Source organism: Myotis daubentonii, chromosome 4 (assembly GCF_963259705.1).
Source record: "Myotis daubentonii chromosome 4, mMyoDau2.1, whole genome shotgun sequence".
In the NCBI taxonomy this organism is placed as follows: Eukaryota; Metazoa; Chordata; class Mammalia; order Chiroptera; family Vespertilionidae; genus Myotis; species Myotis daubentonii.
This window is the reverse complement of record NC_081843.1, coordinates 109,241,328-109,257,790: the sequence shown is the minus strand read 5'-3', so window position 1 is coordinate 109,257,790 and position 16,463 is coordinate 109,241,328. Positions and strand designations below refer to the sequence as shown.

The 16,463-nt window shown below is 45.9% G+C and overlaps 1 protein-coding gene across 3 annotated transcripts in view; it reads right to left on the bottom strand.

Annotated features, from left to right (window-relative positions):
* FYB1 (FYN binding protein 1) overlaps window positions 1-16,463 on the bottom strand; it is a 150,848-nt gene that overhangs the window by 107,048 nt on the left and 27,337 nt on the right. The window contains exon 1 of one of the 3 annotated variants that reach the window (XM_059694894.1): window positions 3,163-3,315. The exons of the other annotated variants lie outside the window; for them this stretch is intronic. The gene's annotated coding sequence lies outside the window, so the exon portion shown is untranslated. Of the gene's footprint in view, window positions 1-3,162; window positions 3,316-16,463 lie in introns of those variants that run through there. 3 annotated transcript variants of the gene reach the window in all.

Genomic DNA, 16,463 nt, shown 5'->3' with positions numbered 1-16,463 from the left:
CTGAGCTCACTCCTTCTGGAGCTGCAGGCCCTGGGTTCTGGCCCCGCAGACCCTCAGCTCTGACTTCCTGCAGAACCACTTCCGTCTTTCATAAGAAGAGGAGTGACACCTGACTCACCTCCGCAGGCTGCTGGGCCCCAGGCTGGGCTGGGACAGTATCTCTTAGAAAGGCGCACCCTCAAGTGGACCAGGAGCCTTCGGAGCCCAGAGGCCTTTGAGGGGCCCTCTGCATCTCCTGGTGTCTGACTTTTGCCTGAGCCACTCCTCAAAACCACTAGCCATTATTTTAACCACCCTGGAGCCATCTCCCATGCAACAGACCAAATGGAACCAGTAAAGCTTTCTGCAGCAAGAATGAGAATGAGGAGGAGGAGGAGGAGGAGGAGAAAAAGAAGGAGAAGGAGAAGGAGGGAGGAAGGAAGGAAGGAAGGAAGGAAGGAAGGAAGGAAGGAAGGAAGGAAGGAAGGAAGGAAGGAAGGAAAAGAAGAAGGAAGATAATCAAAATGGGCCTTAAAGGTAGACCCATTTTATTTGGGAGCATTACCTTACAATCATAGTGTTTGAGAAAGAAGAACTTGCTGAACATCAGTGAACTCAAGCTCTTCATTTTACAGGAAAGGAAACAGGGTAAGTGACCTATGCAGTCACACAGCTCGTAGCGGCAGCACAGGAATCTGGGTCTCCTTGCGCAGCCACTGGGCTTCCCGCCGCCCTGTGCTGCATGACCTGTGGGTCACCGCTTCTCTTGCAACTGTTTCCCGGGCACAGTCCCACCAATAGCAGAGGGCTCCGGGGATGCCTTCTGGCGCCGAGCCCACAGCAAACCATGAAGAGGTTAATACTGTTATCTCCACTTTACAGATACAGGAACCAAAGCGTGGGGCGGCGCAGTCATTCACCCGAGACCCACAGCTGGTGAGTGGCAGAGCCCCTATTCAAACTCCGATCTTGAGTCTGGAGCCACAGTCTTAACCACAAGCCCTGGGACCGCAGCCTAAGCCAGGCCAGTGCGCCACCGTCCTCCCCCCACACTCTTGTTCTTAGAATGTCACCTGGAGGCTGCTTCTGCTAACACACCAAACAAATGGAATATTCTGCCTACTTCCCCTGACCTCTCTCTCTTGCTGACATGGATACCGAGGGAGGGAAAACACGATTCTTCAGGCACATTAGGACTAGAAAAAGCTTCAAAGCAATCGCCTGCTCTTAGCATCCAGACCACCAGGTGGCAGTGTGACTGCCCCCTGAGGCGGCCATAACTTTCAAGGCTGTAGAATTTGCCCAGAAACCAGCCTTTCTGAGCTTGAAATCCAGGGAAGGGGCCCCTGGGTGTGGGCAGGAGCCGAGGAGCATTGGAAGCCCAGCTGCAGTTAAACACACAAGCGGGCAGCGCGGATCCGAGCCTTTAAAATAATGTCCCAAGAGACAGGAAATGCCTCCCAGGCTTTCCTCTTTGAAACAGAAGGCTGACTTCTCCTGGGTGTCCCTTCAATACAGCTCAGTTCCTTTGATACTCATGCTCACCTTTCACAGAGCATTTGTAAGATGTGGTTTTATTGGAAAGAACAGCCCTCTCCCCCTCCCCCTCCCCTATCATTCATCATTAATTTCTTGGGGCATTAGAATATTTGAAGTTTGTGCCTCTCCTGGTAGATTGATCTAAGTCAGTGGTCGGCAAACTCATCAGTCAACAGAGCCAAATATCAACAGTACAACGACTGAAATTTCTTTTGAGAGCCAAATTTTTTAAACTTAAACTATATAGGTAGGTACATTGTTATTAACTTAATTAGGGTACTCCTAAGCTGGCCTTTGCTGAAAACGTCCTCAATCTGATTGAGGTATGTTCGCTGAGGTCGACCCCTTCCAACTCTCCCATCCACACTCATCTTGTATACTTGTTTTGTCCATCTCCTTTCGTTCATCCTCTCTATATGTCCAAACCATCTCAACATACCTTTCTCAATCCTCAGCACTACATCTTCTTTCACTCCACAACGTTCCCTAAAACTAACTTAATAAACTTTACTTAAAGTTTTAAGTCAACTTCGCACTGTTCTCGCGCGCCTGCACGTGGTATTTTGTGGAAGAGCCACACTCAAGGGGCCAAAGAGCCGCGGTTTGCTGACCACTGATCTAAGTGAAACCTCTCCTGACAGCCTCAGCCTGGGGCAGAAAAGCACAGGCATGACTTTGCCTGTGTTCACAGACCCATCTATTTTCCTACACAGAATAATCTCTCTGATGACAAAATATTAAAAATGGCCAATATTAATGATCTCTAGTATTATATGTTATCACACCATGAATGTATGTAATTTGTACACTTACAACGGCTCTCTGAGGTTAGTGCTCTTATTATCCTCGTTATTTTAGAGGAGGAAACAGGCACAGAGAGGTTAAGTGACTCCCCCAAAGTCACACAGCTGGTAGGAGGCAGAATCAGAGCTTCCTCTTCTTCTTTTAATTACCTTTTGGCCAAAATCGGGGGTGGGGGGGACAAGACCTTGTGAATTCGTTAGAAGAGGCAGCAATTTATACAAGAGAGCCAAAGGTTCTAACCAAATGTGGGAGTTAGTGCTGCTCTGAAATATTTCCCGAGAGGATTTGCAGCCCTCCGCCACCCACTGTCCTGGTTTCCTGGGATTCCCGTGAGAAGGCAGGGTTGATGGCAGCAGCGTAGCCCCTGTTTTCGTCTGTGTAGAAATTTCCCATGAATCCCCACCCCCTGCCAGATCTTAAGGTCCGGGGGAAATGGAAACTTGCTCCTTCTCATCAGAAAAGATGGATGAGCACAGGCTGTCAGAAGCAGGATGAATGAAGCAAGTTGTCTGTGCCCGATGGGATTCTGTGTCTGGTTTGGGGCAAGCCTTCATCTCATCCCAGCGGCACCAGAGGTTGGAATAGGAACACGTGAGGCCCTATCCAGTGACAGAGCGGCAGATGACACACTTTTATCTGCGGATCACCCTTCCGCTACAATGAGGCTGGGTTTTCCTGCCTGACTTCCGCCTCTCCTGCTATCTTCCAACTGAACGTGCCTCTCTCTCAGCCTTTCCAGCCAGCACAGTCTGTGCCGCCGAATTTGGAGGGGGCACCTTCTCCTGCTGTAAAGAAAATGGCACATTTATTTGAGAGAAGAAACCTGGGCATAGCTGTTACCTGACTCCGGCAGAATGAGGTGGGAGCGGGGCCTCCTTCAGTGGGTTTTCCTGGGGCCTGGGGCGGGCACCCTCTCACTTTTGGCTGTTGTGTCTGCTCAGCACAGGGAATCCAAGGACTGTGGCCCTTTCTGAGGCCTGGCCTCGGGGATGTCCAGGGAATGTTTGCGATCCTCCCCGCCCTCCCCCCAGGCTGACTTAGACAAGAAAAGTGCTATTATGTCCTCAGGATATTGAGCAAGAAGGAGGAGAGAGAGAGGGGAAGTGAAAAGTGCCTATTCAGCCTGGACACTTCTGCTGACATTCCCACCAAGCACGTGATATTTTAAAGGGCAAAACCAAAACCAGGTTCTCCTGCCTGCTCCCAAGGGCATCTGGGGAAAAGCTGAAAGGCTTTGGCTCTGTAATCTGTTTGCATACTCAGGGCTGTCCCCTGCAGTGGAGGTCAATCAGGGAAGTCCACCTCAAAACATGGAATCTATAATAATAAAAGCAAAATATGCTAATTAGACTAGACAGCTGAACGACCTTCCGGACAAAGCTGCGGCAGGCAGGGCAAAGCAGAGGTGGCCACCACAGCGGGCGGGGCCCAGGCAGAGGCGGTTAGGGGTGATCAGGCAGGCAGGAGAGCAGTTAGGGGTGATCAGGCAGGCAGACAAGTGGTTAGGGGCAATCAGGCAGGCAGGCAGGCGGAGTGGTTAGGGGTGATCAGGCAGGCAGGCAGAGTGGTTAGGGGCAATCAGGCAGGCACAGGTGAGTGGTTAGGAGCCAGCTGTCTGGATTGCAAGAGGGATGTCTGACTGCCGGCAGTTGGACTCCCCCTGAGGCATCCTGGATTGCGAGAGGGTGCAGGCCAGGCTGAGGGTCCCCCCCTCCATGCACAAATTTTGTGCACTGGGCTTCTAGTATTCAAATAAAAACCCATGCTGAGAGACTATCATTGGAACCAGGTGGGATGTTAACAAACTGTTTTTGGTAAGTTAACCTCCTTTACCATTCATTCGTTCATTCATTCATTCACTCATTCACAGACTCATCAGTCATGAACATTAAGCGCTTACTGCATGGGCCAAGCACGAAGCTGAGATGAGACAGGTGAACAGTCAAGGTTCTTTCTCTGAGTGGTTTATAATCTTGCACGGCTCATGCAGGAGATGGCCACGCTCCTCCCCAAACACTCATCCTCTGTCTATAGTGGGGATTGGAAAACTGCGGCCTACTTGCCCAATCTGGCCTATGGTTTGTTTGCATAGCCTCTCAAGCTAAGAATGGTTTTTATATTTTTAAAGAGTTGTAAAAACAAACAAACAAACAAAACATAAAAGAAGAACAACAATACATAACCAAGACTCTACGAAGCCAAAAATACTATCTGGCCCTTTGCAGAGAACGTTTGCCGTCCTCTGTCCTATAGTAAGAGAATTCTTGCTTTTGAGCCAGGCATACAACGGAACTGAATAGAACATTTCCGAGCCCTTCTGGCCACTAGATGACTACGTTTTGGCCAATGGGATCAAAGCCGAAGAGATTTCTGTAGTGGCTGGGTGGAACTTCCCCTCCCTGCCGGCTGGACTGCCGTGTGGGCCTGAGCCGTCTGGCTCATTGACTAGGTAGGGCACTGCTCCAGGGATGGCGGAGCCAGAGTCCGGAGGAGCCTGCGCCCTGCCCCAGGGAGCACTCTACCATCTCTGAATTTTGCTGGATGGTTATGAGGGCAGGAAAGAAGGGAGAAAGAGAAGAAATGTTCACTTTTAAAAGTCAGTCTTATGTGTCCTCTCCTCCCGCTAACTTCCCTGGGAAGCTAAAATAAAACAAAACCCCTCCCCCAAATCCAGAACTTGCCTTGCCCCCATAGATGCACCTCCACTCTTTTCCCCCCACCTGGTTAACTCCTATTCATGCCCCAAAACTCAGTGTAGGCATCACCTCCTTCTGAATTCGGCCCCTCAAGACCAGGTCAGGCACCCTCGCTCTCTGGCTCCTGTAGTGCTTTTTAGTTATTGGAGGCAGCTATGCTTCTCGCACTAGACATTGAGCTCTTTAAAGGTGGAGACTATATCTTACTTGTCTTTAAAAAATATATTTTTATTGATTTCAGAGAGGAAGGGAGAGGGAGAGAGAGATAGAAATATCAATGATGAGAGAGAAGCATTAATCGGCTGCCCCCTGAACATCCCCTACTGGGGATCAAGCCCGCAACCCAGGCATGTGCCCTTGACTGGAATCAAACCTGGGACCCTTCAGTCTGCAGGCTAACACTCTATCCACTGAGCCAACCCAGCTTAAGGTTCTTATTTGTCTTTGATTCGTAGCTCCCAGGACAATGCCTGGCACACTGCAGGTGCTTTATAAACACTGTTGAGTGAATGATTTTATTAGAGGCTGAGAGTGGCTTCCTGTTGTGTGGGCAGCTGCTTTTTTTTTCCTCATGCATTTATCCCAGGAAAAGGTAAGTCCAACAATTTATATCTCTGAGAAGAAGAGGTACATTTTGCTTTCCAAAATGCGGGAGAAGAAATGTACATATTTACAAAGATTGTATCTTTAAAATTTGAATGTTTTATTTAAATTGGATGGTAGTATTGCTTGCTGATAGTGTCTGAAAGGTTTGAAGATTTAATAAAAAGCCATGAGGTGAGTTTAGTAACATAGCGAAACATTCCTGAAGTAAAAGGAAGTGTAGCTACTTTCTTAAATCTACCTTATTATGTAAAAATAACCACCCCTTTTGTTCTATTTTTTATAAGTGCTTCTCACAAAGGAAAATTGTGCAATAATCTATTATGTTATAACAATAATATGATAATGATGATAAAAATTTCATTTGGTTTTCCCCATACCCCTTTATGTTATGTGGTTTATAATCAATACATGCAATAGCCTATTTTACTGTATACTCTGGATATATGCAACCAATTTTCTCAACCAGCAAATTAATGTAAGACTTTCAAGCAGTAGTGCTTTTTCCCTTCACAGGGGTGGGGAACCTTTTTTCTTGCCAAGGGCCATTTGGATAGGATATTTATAACATTATCTGCAGGCCATACAAAATTATCAACTCAGCCCTAGCCGGTTTGGCTCGGTGGATAGAGCACTGGCCCACAGACTGAAGGGTTCTGGGTTTGATTCCGGGCAAGGACACACACCTCGGTTGCAGGCTCGATCCCCAGCCCTAGTTGGGGAGCCTGCATGAGGCAACCAATCAATGTGTCTTTCTCACATCGATGTTTCTCTCTCTGTGTCTCTCCCTCTCCCTCCTACTCTCTCTAAAAATCAACTGAAAAATGTCCGCGGGTGAGGATTAACAGAAACAAAATTATCAACTGAAAAATTAGTTTCTATATTTGGTCAAACACTTAATTAGCTCATCCTTAATGCCTTGGCAGGGCCAGACCAAATGATTTCAAGGGCCTTATTACAACCCGCAGGACAGATGTTACCCACCCCTGATTTAGAGGAAAGGATGCAAATTATGAGGGGCATACTGTCTTCACAGATAATCCTTCTTGAGATGGTGTTAACCAAAAGCGGAGCTGGAAAAAACTACTTGCATGATGTAATACTGGGTTATTATTCAAATTTCTACTTTTCATTAAATTTTTAGTTATTTACTAAAGCTTTTCATAAATTACAAGGAAGCCAGAGTATAAAATAAAAGAATGATTCAAAGGTTTCTTAAATCAAGTGTTAGATCTTACATTATATGTGCCAAAGAATGATAGCTAACACCTCAGTGCCTCTGGATATTTTATTAAATGCTCAGTGCTCTCCTCCTCACTCAGCAAAATAAATTCTAAGCAAATGACAGTCTCAATGAATAGCTCATTCTGTGTGGGTTTGAATACTAGGCCTTTTCTCCTTCATCCTGTGCAGCTCTATTGTGCAACACAAGGAAATAAAATACTATAGGAGGAAAATTAGTGAGTTACATAGTGGGGGCGGAGGAAGTCAGCTTACTCAACTCATCACTCCCAGTATCAGCATCTATTTAGTATATCAGACTTTTTGTTTTTATCATTCAGGCAAATTCTTTTACTCTTCCTATCTCATCTCTTCCTCCCCTCTACCCCAGACTGAGAAATCTTATCCTACTTCTATCTGGCCAGTCTAATTACTGCCTGAAGCATTGGCCTGTTTATAGACATGCTTGCTTGTTTGTTCTCTAAATTAGAATATTGTACTTACGATTGTTCTTATCCTTCAGCAATGATAACCCTTATTTCCCCTCAATTAAAAAATGATGCCATTAATATTCTAGTTCTTAAAGGAGTAAGTGACATGAAGTCCTTGGCCAATCTAGCCACCTTCTGGGGAGAGAGGTGACCTGTGGCTCTGCTGCCTTGTGAAAGCCTCCAGGGACTTACTCAGAAAGCAAAGCCTGGACGTGCCTGGGCGTAAAAATGACCTGGCCTTAAAAAAAAAAAAAAAAAAGAAAAAAAAGAAAAAGAGAGAAAGAAAAAGAAAATGACCTGGCCTTGTGTTAGGCTTTAGCGCAATCCTGTCGGCTTCCTTCCCTTCAAGGGTCTGGGTGTAGTGCAACGACAGAGGGGGTGGGCTTCAGCCTTCTGCTTGCTCCACACAGGAGTGCATCTGGCAGGAGAGGTCAAGCCTGGTCTTGGCCCCAGGCTCAGGAGCAGCAGGGAAAGCACAGGTGAACCCACACCCGCTGAAAGCAGGCCTGGTGGTCAGGCGCTTTGTCTTTAAGCCAATCACGTCCTGATCCCACATCAGCCAAGGTGTGTATTCCTAGAGTGAGTTGGCCGTCTGCTGTCAGAAACCCGCACCCAGACATGACAACCAGGGTGAGAGTGGATCGCCATGAAGGAGAGAAGCCAAGAAACAGGTTCTGCTTATTTTCTGACTTTGACAACTGCCTCCCCTTCCTCCCCTCAAAGTGCTAGAAGATGTTAACCAAAAGGTAGCGTCCAGGTTCAGACGTGAAAAAAGGGTGTCTTTTTTCTACTTTCCTCTCCCCTACCTCCCTCTGACCCCAACCTCCTTCCCCTAACCAGCTCTTTCTTGTTGCTCCTCAGGAAAGCAGAAAACTAGCTGATCGACAGCAAAGATTTTTCTCTCAGATTCTAAGATTTTAAAAAATGCATTCAAAATAAGAGATGGTATGTTGACGTTAAGAAACATCGAAACTGGCAGAGAATTTATGTGCGTTTATTAGAGCCAAACTGCCCGGAAGCAAAATCTCAGCAAACTGAAGAAATACTCCAGAGAATAGCAGTTTTGCAGCTGATTTTACCCATTAGAATCAAAGGAGGAGCTGTAAGGAGGGTTATATGAAATCTATTGATGGTAGACTGAGGGGATCGGAGAAAGCAACGCAAGGAAATTTCTAGGATTGAATAAAAAACAAAATAGTGGTGCTAACACTTACAGCATATAGAGACGGTCTGCAGAGAATGAGATAACGATGAGGGTTCTGTGGTCTCGTGCGCTGGTGCTGAGAGGTCTAGCAAAGATTACTCTGATGTTTCAAAGGCATGTGATCTTAACTTCTTTAAAAACTGATAAAAATCGATTTCAGAGAGGAAGGGAGAGGGAGACAGAGATAGAAACATCAGTGATGAGAGAGAATTCTTGATGGGTTGCTTCCTGCACTTCCCACACTGGGTTGGAGCCCGCAACCCAGGCATATGCCCTGACCTGGACTAGCACCATGATCTCCGGGTTCATAGGTTGACGCTCAACCACTGAGGCATGGTATCTTGGATGAAAAAAGACAATAGATAGGTTCAGATAAGATAAAGACTAACTTTTTAAAATTTGCTAGAGACCTTGGCTCCAGGTAGGACGTGACTACCCAGTATGACCTGCTTTTCGTTAGGAACTTTTATGTTCATCCCATGTGGTTACTTCTGGTCTCTGAATTTGTAGGGCTCACCACGCAGGCCTCTCCTGAGCCCGTCAGGTTTAGTATGTGGCCCCTTTTTGGTCCACAGGTAACAGGGACTACAATTCTCAGGGGTTCTTGCTGTGTGGGGTTCTATTAGGAGCAAACCTTTTAAAAGATGCCAGCAATCTTTGGGAAGTGGGTGTGCATGAGTCATGCCCACCTTCTCCCTTCTTAAGTCTCTCCTAAGTTTTGGTCATGCAAGATTTTTCATTGTGTATGGGTAGCAATACAATATATTTGCCCATATATACCTAATATGTGGATATTTATTAGTGAATTCTGTTGATATCTTTATCTATCTATCTATCTATCTATCTATCTATCTATCTATCTATCTATCTCTATATACATACATACACAGTATATATATACAGTGGGGCCTTGACTTAAGAGTTTAATTCGTCCCGTGACGGAGCTCGTAACTCAAATTACTCATATGTCAAATCAATTTTCACCATTACAATGACACGTGATGCTGGGCTGATGTTGTGGCATTCACTGTGACGTTCGCTGCGCCAACAAGCGGTGGGGTATCTGAAGCTGGCTCGTAACCCGAATTTTAGCTCGCAACTCAAAGCAAAAAATCGGCCGAGAGATGGCTTGTATCTCAAAAAACTCGTTAGTCGGGACACTCGTAAGTCAAGGCCCCACTGTATGTATGTATATATATATATATATATATATATATATATATATATATATATATATATATATCCCAACGCATGATATTGGGCGGCATCACCCACAGACATGCAGCCCTGCCTTGACACCCAAACCTGTCCACACAGAGATCCAGCGAGCCTGGCCCAGCCCCCAAACCCTCTGGCCTTCTCTGGCTGCTTCAAGCCCTGACCTCAATCCCTCCAGTTGCCTTGGGCTGGTCCCGCCTTCTCTGGATGCCTCCCCACTTCCCCTCCCGCGCCCCCCCCCCACTTCATCTCCAGAGCAATGTGGCAGCACCCCCCTGTCAGGGCACTGCAGGAGAGCATGGAAGCCTCCCACCTGCTGTGCTGTGCTTCTTCCCCTGGCAGGTGGGCCCCAGGCCACTCAGAGTGCAAGCAGTGGGGGGTGAAGGACTGGTGGGGGGGGCGCTATGGGCTCTCACCCCCTGCATGGGATGGTCCCGCCTCCTCCGGGCACCTCCCTGCATCTGCCTGTCTCTGGAACAATGCCCCAGCTAATATGCTAATGACCTGGTCGTTACCCATTACCGTGACCTGCTCATTAGCATATTAGCTCTTTATTAGTATAGATTATTTTGTGAATATACTTTATCCACTATAAAATATAAACAAAATATAGAAAAGATGATATTCTTAAAATGTAATATTTCTAACAATTTCTCGTCATGCTCAACAAACTGTCTTGAACCCTCTTTCTGGTGTATTCCCTCCACTTTGGAGACCACTTGAAAAGAGTGGGGAGAGAAAATCGTAGCCCTAGAAGTAGGCAAAGGGCATTGAGAAGCCAATGAAACTAGTGTTCCCTACGGTTGGCTCCACCCATTCAAGGGGGTTTACAAAGTTTGCCCTTCTGCAGGCAAGTGCAGCCACGCCCTCTGTCTGATTCAAAGCCTGCCTTTTCACCCCATTCTGCCCCAGCTGCATCGCCTCTCCGGGGTCCTTGCGCTCAGTTCTAAGGCTCTCGCTGCTGCTCTCTTGACCGGGTCACCAGCTAAGGGGCATTTTCACCTGAATGTCCAACGGACCTGAGACTGAAATATGAGCCGAGAATCAGCGTTAGTTGCCCTTCTCTGACTCCCACGCTCACATCTCATCAGCATGCCCTGTTTCTTCTATCTCACAACTCTCTTTCATATCCTGTGTGCCCTCCTTCCCCAGTGACTTCTTGCCTCTTAAACTGCTGTGGCTTTTTACGGACGCGTTCTGCCTCCATCCCTTTCTGCTCAGGGCTGTCAAGCATGATCTTCCTATGATTAATTGGATCGCGTTTGCTAAAGGCTCTTCCGTGACTCTCCAAACTTTCAGAAAAAAAAGAAAATTAAAGTGATAACTCCTTAACCTGGCCTATGAGGTTCTCCTTCATCCATCTCTAACACATCTCCAGTTGCATCTCGCTCAGCTTCTACTTCTCTCTTTTCTATACCTTCTTCAAACTCCACTCAGACCCCATCCCCTCAATTCTCCCAGAGCCTCTCTGACCCTCCCTCTGAGCTGCTTAGAGTGTTCATTGAATCATGGGATAATGTTCCACATCTTGGTTCCGCTAGAACTTGCCAGGGGGAGGGTCAACTGTTAATTTATGAGTGTCTTTAGAATAGTGGTCCTCCAACTTCCATGTTCAGAAAAATAACTGGAGGTGCTTTAAAAACTGCAATTTCGGGGGGGGGCGGGGGGGGGGGATGGGTTACCGGGGATAAGGACACATATGTAATAACTTAATCAATAAAAAAAAATAAAATAAAATAAAAATTGTGTTTTCTGATTGAGGAGGTTAGGTTGGAGAGGTCTTCAAAGTTATGTTTGTGTGATGGTCCAAATCTACTTCTTACATCCATCCAGTGGCTCTCAACCCTGGCTTCCCATTACAGTAATTTACTCTTGGCAAATAGTGATGACCAAGCACATGTGGTTTAATTAAAATACAGTATTTGGGCCCTGGCCAGATGGCTCAGTTGGTTGGAGCATTGTCCTATACACCAAAAGGTTGGGGGTTCTATTCCAGGTTCCGGTGTGCAAGGTAGGCAACTGATCGATATCTCTCTCTCTCTGTTTCCCCCACTTCCCCTCTCTCCAAAACCAATAAAAACATATCCTAGGGCAGTGATGGAGAACCTTTTGAGCTCGGCATGTCAGCATTTTGAAAAACAATAACTTAACTCTGGTGCCGTGTCACATATAGAAATTTTTTGATATTTGCAACCATAGTAAAACACAGACTTATATTTTTGATATTTATTTTATATATTTAAATGCCATTGAACAAAGAAAAATCAACCAAAAAAATGAGTTCACGTGTCTCCTCTGACACATGTGTCATAGGTTTGCCATCACTGTCCTAGGGTGAGGATTAACAACAAAAAACAAAAACACAGTACTTGGATGAGGTGCCTGAGCACCTGTTTTCTTTAAAACTTCCATATGATTCTAATGGTCCATCAAGATCCAGAATCTGAATTACCTTGTACTGCTTCCAATAATAGTCCCCCAAAAATAGCACCTCCAAATCCCTGAAACTGTAATCCATGGCAAAGAGGAATTTTCCAGAAAGAGACTGCCTCAAGGATCTTGAGATGGGGAGCTATCTAGGATTATACAGGTGGGCTCAATGTACTACAAGGGTCTTATACAAGGGGGGCAGGAACATCAACGTGAAAGCAGCCTGAGCTTTGAAGATAAATGGTCATGAGCCAAGGAATGTGGGCAGCCTCTCGAGGCTGGAAGAGGCAAGACTCTTCTCAAGTCTCCAGAAGGAACCCAGCCCTGTCTGCATCTGGATTTTAACTAAGTATGAACCATTTTAGACTTCTGACCTACTAAACTGTAAGATGATAAATCTGTGTTATTTCAAGGCACTAACTCTGGCCTTTTGCTTATACCCTAAGTGGTATTGTTATGTAACAGACTAGAGGCCCGGTGCACAAAAATTTGTGCACTCGGGAGAGTCCCTCAGCCCGGCCTGTGCCCTCTTGCAGTCTGGGCCCTCTCGGGGAATGACCACCTGCTGGCTTAGGCCCACTCCCTGGGGGATTGGGCCTAAGCTGGCAGTCAGACATCCCTCTGGCAGCTCGGAAGCCCTCGGGGATGTCCACTTGCCAGCGGGGAGTAGGCCTAGCTGCAGTTGGACATCCTTAACGCTGCTGAGGAGGCAGGAGAGGCTCCCACCACCACTGCTGTACTGGAAGCCATCAGCCTGGCTTGTGGCTGAGCAGAGCTCCCCATGTGGGAGCACACTGACCACCAGGGGGCAGCTCCTGCATTGAGAGTCTGCCCCCTGGTGGTCAGTGTGTGTCACAGTGACCAGTGATTCCCAGTCACTCTGCTGCTAGGGTCAATTTGCATGTTACCCTTTTATTATATAAGATAAAGGCTTAGTGAATGGGTGGGGGCTGGCTGGTTTGCCCTGAAGGGTGTCCCGGATCAGGGTGGAGGTCCCGCTGGGGTGCCTGGCCAGCCTGGGTGAGGGGCTGATGGCTGTTTTCAGGCTGGCCACAGCCCCCAGCCACCCAAGCTCTCAGTGGAGGCTGTCTGGAAGCAGGTATCTGGGATTTATTTAGCTTCTATAATTGAAACTTTGTTGCCTTTTGCGGAGGCCTCAGCCGGCCAGGGCAGGTGGGAAGCTTGGCTTCCTCCATCGCCAGGGCAACCAAGCCTCCTGCTTGCTCCAGCTCCGTTGGCTGCAGGCCATCATCTTGGTTGGGTTAATTTGCATATAGTCGCTCTGATTGGCTGGTGGGTGTGGCTTGGGTGTAGCAAAGATACGGTCAATTAACATCTTTGTCTTTTATTAGTGTAGATAACTTTACATATGCATGATACCTATCTATCCAATCATCCATTCACCTGCCTGCCCAGCCATCCACCCATCCGTTCAGAAAACATTTACTGAAAACTGACTAAAGGTGTGAGGCAGGGGCTGTCATCTCCATTTCACTGATGGGCTAAGAGGCACAGATAAATTAACCACGAGGCAGGAGTTGGACTCCCCCCCTCCCCCCACCCAACCAGTCTTTGGATCCCTAAGTGCACTGTTTGGTTTCTGTGGCATGTTACTTCTGGAAATTCTAAGTATTTAAATCCCAGGTCCTTTGGGTAGGGATTTAGATATCCCCATAGCGGACCGACAGAGGGAATATTTAGGTGCATGTAGAATTCTGCAGCACTTTTCAAGTCATAAAGTTGGTGAAGTTAGTTTGCCCTCCAGGTCAGAATGGCTGGCTCTGGGGAAGTCCTGCCTAGACTGGTGTTTGGAGTATTCTCTGGCTCTGCAGCCTGGGATATTCAGCAATGATTTGGCCATATTTTGACCACTTTGCTGAGAGTGGCGCCTATAGCAGCATAGCACCCAAGGTCTGAGATTGGTATGTAGCAGATTTCAAGCATTTTTAAAGTTGTACAAGGCTTTTTTCTAAATGAAATCTGTGTAGAAAATAGATATGTTAAAATCATTCTAGCAGAGGCAGGGGTGGGTATGTCAGAACCTCTTATATCCTCTACCCTAATCCTCTAATATATCTCCCTTGAGTTCCCAGGACTCCTCAGAACATTTTGAAATTACTAGGCTATGGTATTAATAGAGAGAGTGGACTGACCCCAGGTTGGCCATAATAAGACATGGAGCATAATCTTGTACAAATATCTTTGTATTTTAAAAGGAAAATATACTCATTTTACATCATGATATTGATTGATATTGACTAGGAAGAGGAGGAAGAAAAAGATGATGAGGAATAAGAGCTATTGATGAAGAAGGACTTATTGGGGGAGGCACTATGATAAAATAGAAAAATGTGCTTAACTCAGAGCCAACTCCTTCAGCCGCCAGCCCCAACTGCTGTTGCTCTCAGATTGCTCTGTTACCCTGGACAAGGTCCTTCATCAATTTGAGCCTCATATTCAAGGATTAAATTAAATAATGCATGCGAAACGTATTCTTGGCACATGGAGTGAACGAAAGAAATGCTGGATCAATCTTCACATCTGAATATGAGTACTCTTCAAGCTATAAGGCATTCTGTCAGGTTCTATGGTCAAGGACGAATAAGACAAAATTTATGCTCTCAAAAAAAACCTTAAGGCCATTTAGAAAAATGAATGCCATATTTCTGGAAAGTTCAACATACAGTGACTATTACAGGGTAGTATATGTTAGGTACCAAATAAGCAGTGCATACACGACACGTTATTATGCACTGAAGTGACCCTGAAATGCCACTTGGGGCCTGGGTAGGATATGGTGGATGGGAGACTAGGAGAACAGTGTTAATTAACAATGTGAGAAAGAGGGTTTATAAAGAGGAGCACAGAGGCTACATTACTCTCCAAGTTCTTCCTAGAAGGCTGGGAGGTGAATAGAAGAAGCACAGTTAAGTATTTCTCTTTTACAGTGTAGGGAACTGAGACAGGGAAGGCCAAGTTCTCAGAGAGTCAGCAATTCCCAGCTGGCCCCTCTCCAGCTGTGTTTTAGTCATTAGACCACATTGCCATCAGTCTTCAGTGGGATGCCTTTGAAAGGGAGGCTAGGTAAGGTTGAGTCACCCAAGTAATAATAGATTTTTATAAAGGGGATGGGACTTGAAAAGTGCAGGATGTAAGACAGAAGAGAGGCTGCAGGGATGCAGAGAATTATATCATCAAACTGTTTGGTCTAGCACTGAGCTCTTGGGAAATAGATCATATAGAATAATTAGGAGTGGTGAACTTTCTCTGAGCCAAAGATAAGAGTGGTTGAAAGAAGGAGACTGAATGATATCTATGTGAGAATTCACACACACACACACACACACACACACACACACACACACACGCCAATGCCCTTACACAGTCACTTTTTATTATAATGGACATTGCATTATTGTACAAAAGGGATCAATTTAACATAAAATTTCCTGGTATTATTAGCCTGTATTTCCTAAACTGCGGCACATGAAGCTACACAAGTAAGCTGCTGGGAAGATAAAACAGGGCTGATTTGGGACCAGTCTAACTCTTTGCAAAAACCCACGGATGACGTGCATCAGGTCTCAGACATGGTATCTGTGTGCTGTGACCACACAGCCAACCTCAGCCAAGGCTGCCAATAGACACAACCATCTTCTCAAATTAAAACTGAATTCTCATTTGAAACCACTGTAAGTGCAACTGTTTAGAGTAAATATTGTATGAAACCAGGCAATTTGTATGCAACTGAAGAGAGCTAGCAAATATTTGGCCGGGCAAATGAGTGGTTTGGTTTAGGAGGAAAGAGTAAAGGAAGACTTAGAAGTAGCCTCCGAAAAGCTGTCTGTAATTAGTTGATGGGACCGAGAGCCAGGGTCAGCATCTTCAGCAGGGTCAGTCTTCAGGTCAGCTCAGAAACAGGGTTCTACTTGCTTTCCCTTCTTCAGCTCATCATTGTCAGGGAGCCCATTTACCTATTGGCACTCATCACATTCTAGAGCCGTGGTTCTCAGCCTCTGGTTTCAAGACCACTTTGCATGCTTAACAATTATTGGAGGGCCACAGAGAGCTTTTGCTAACGTGGATAATAACTGAAAAAGTGTTCACTTATTTATGCATTTAAAACAACAGTAATAAATCATTACATATTATCATGAACAACACTTTTATGAAAAATATATTCTCTAAGACAAAAAATGGAGGGAGAGACATAGTGCTGTTCTATATTTTTGCAAATGTCTTTACTGTATGGTGTAACAGAAAGCAGCTGTATTCTCA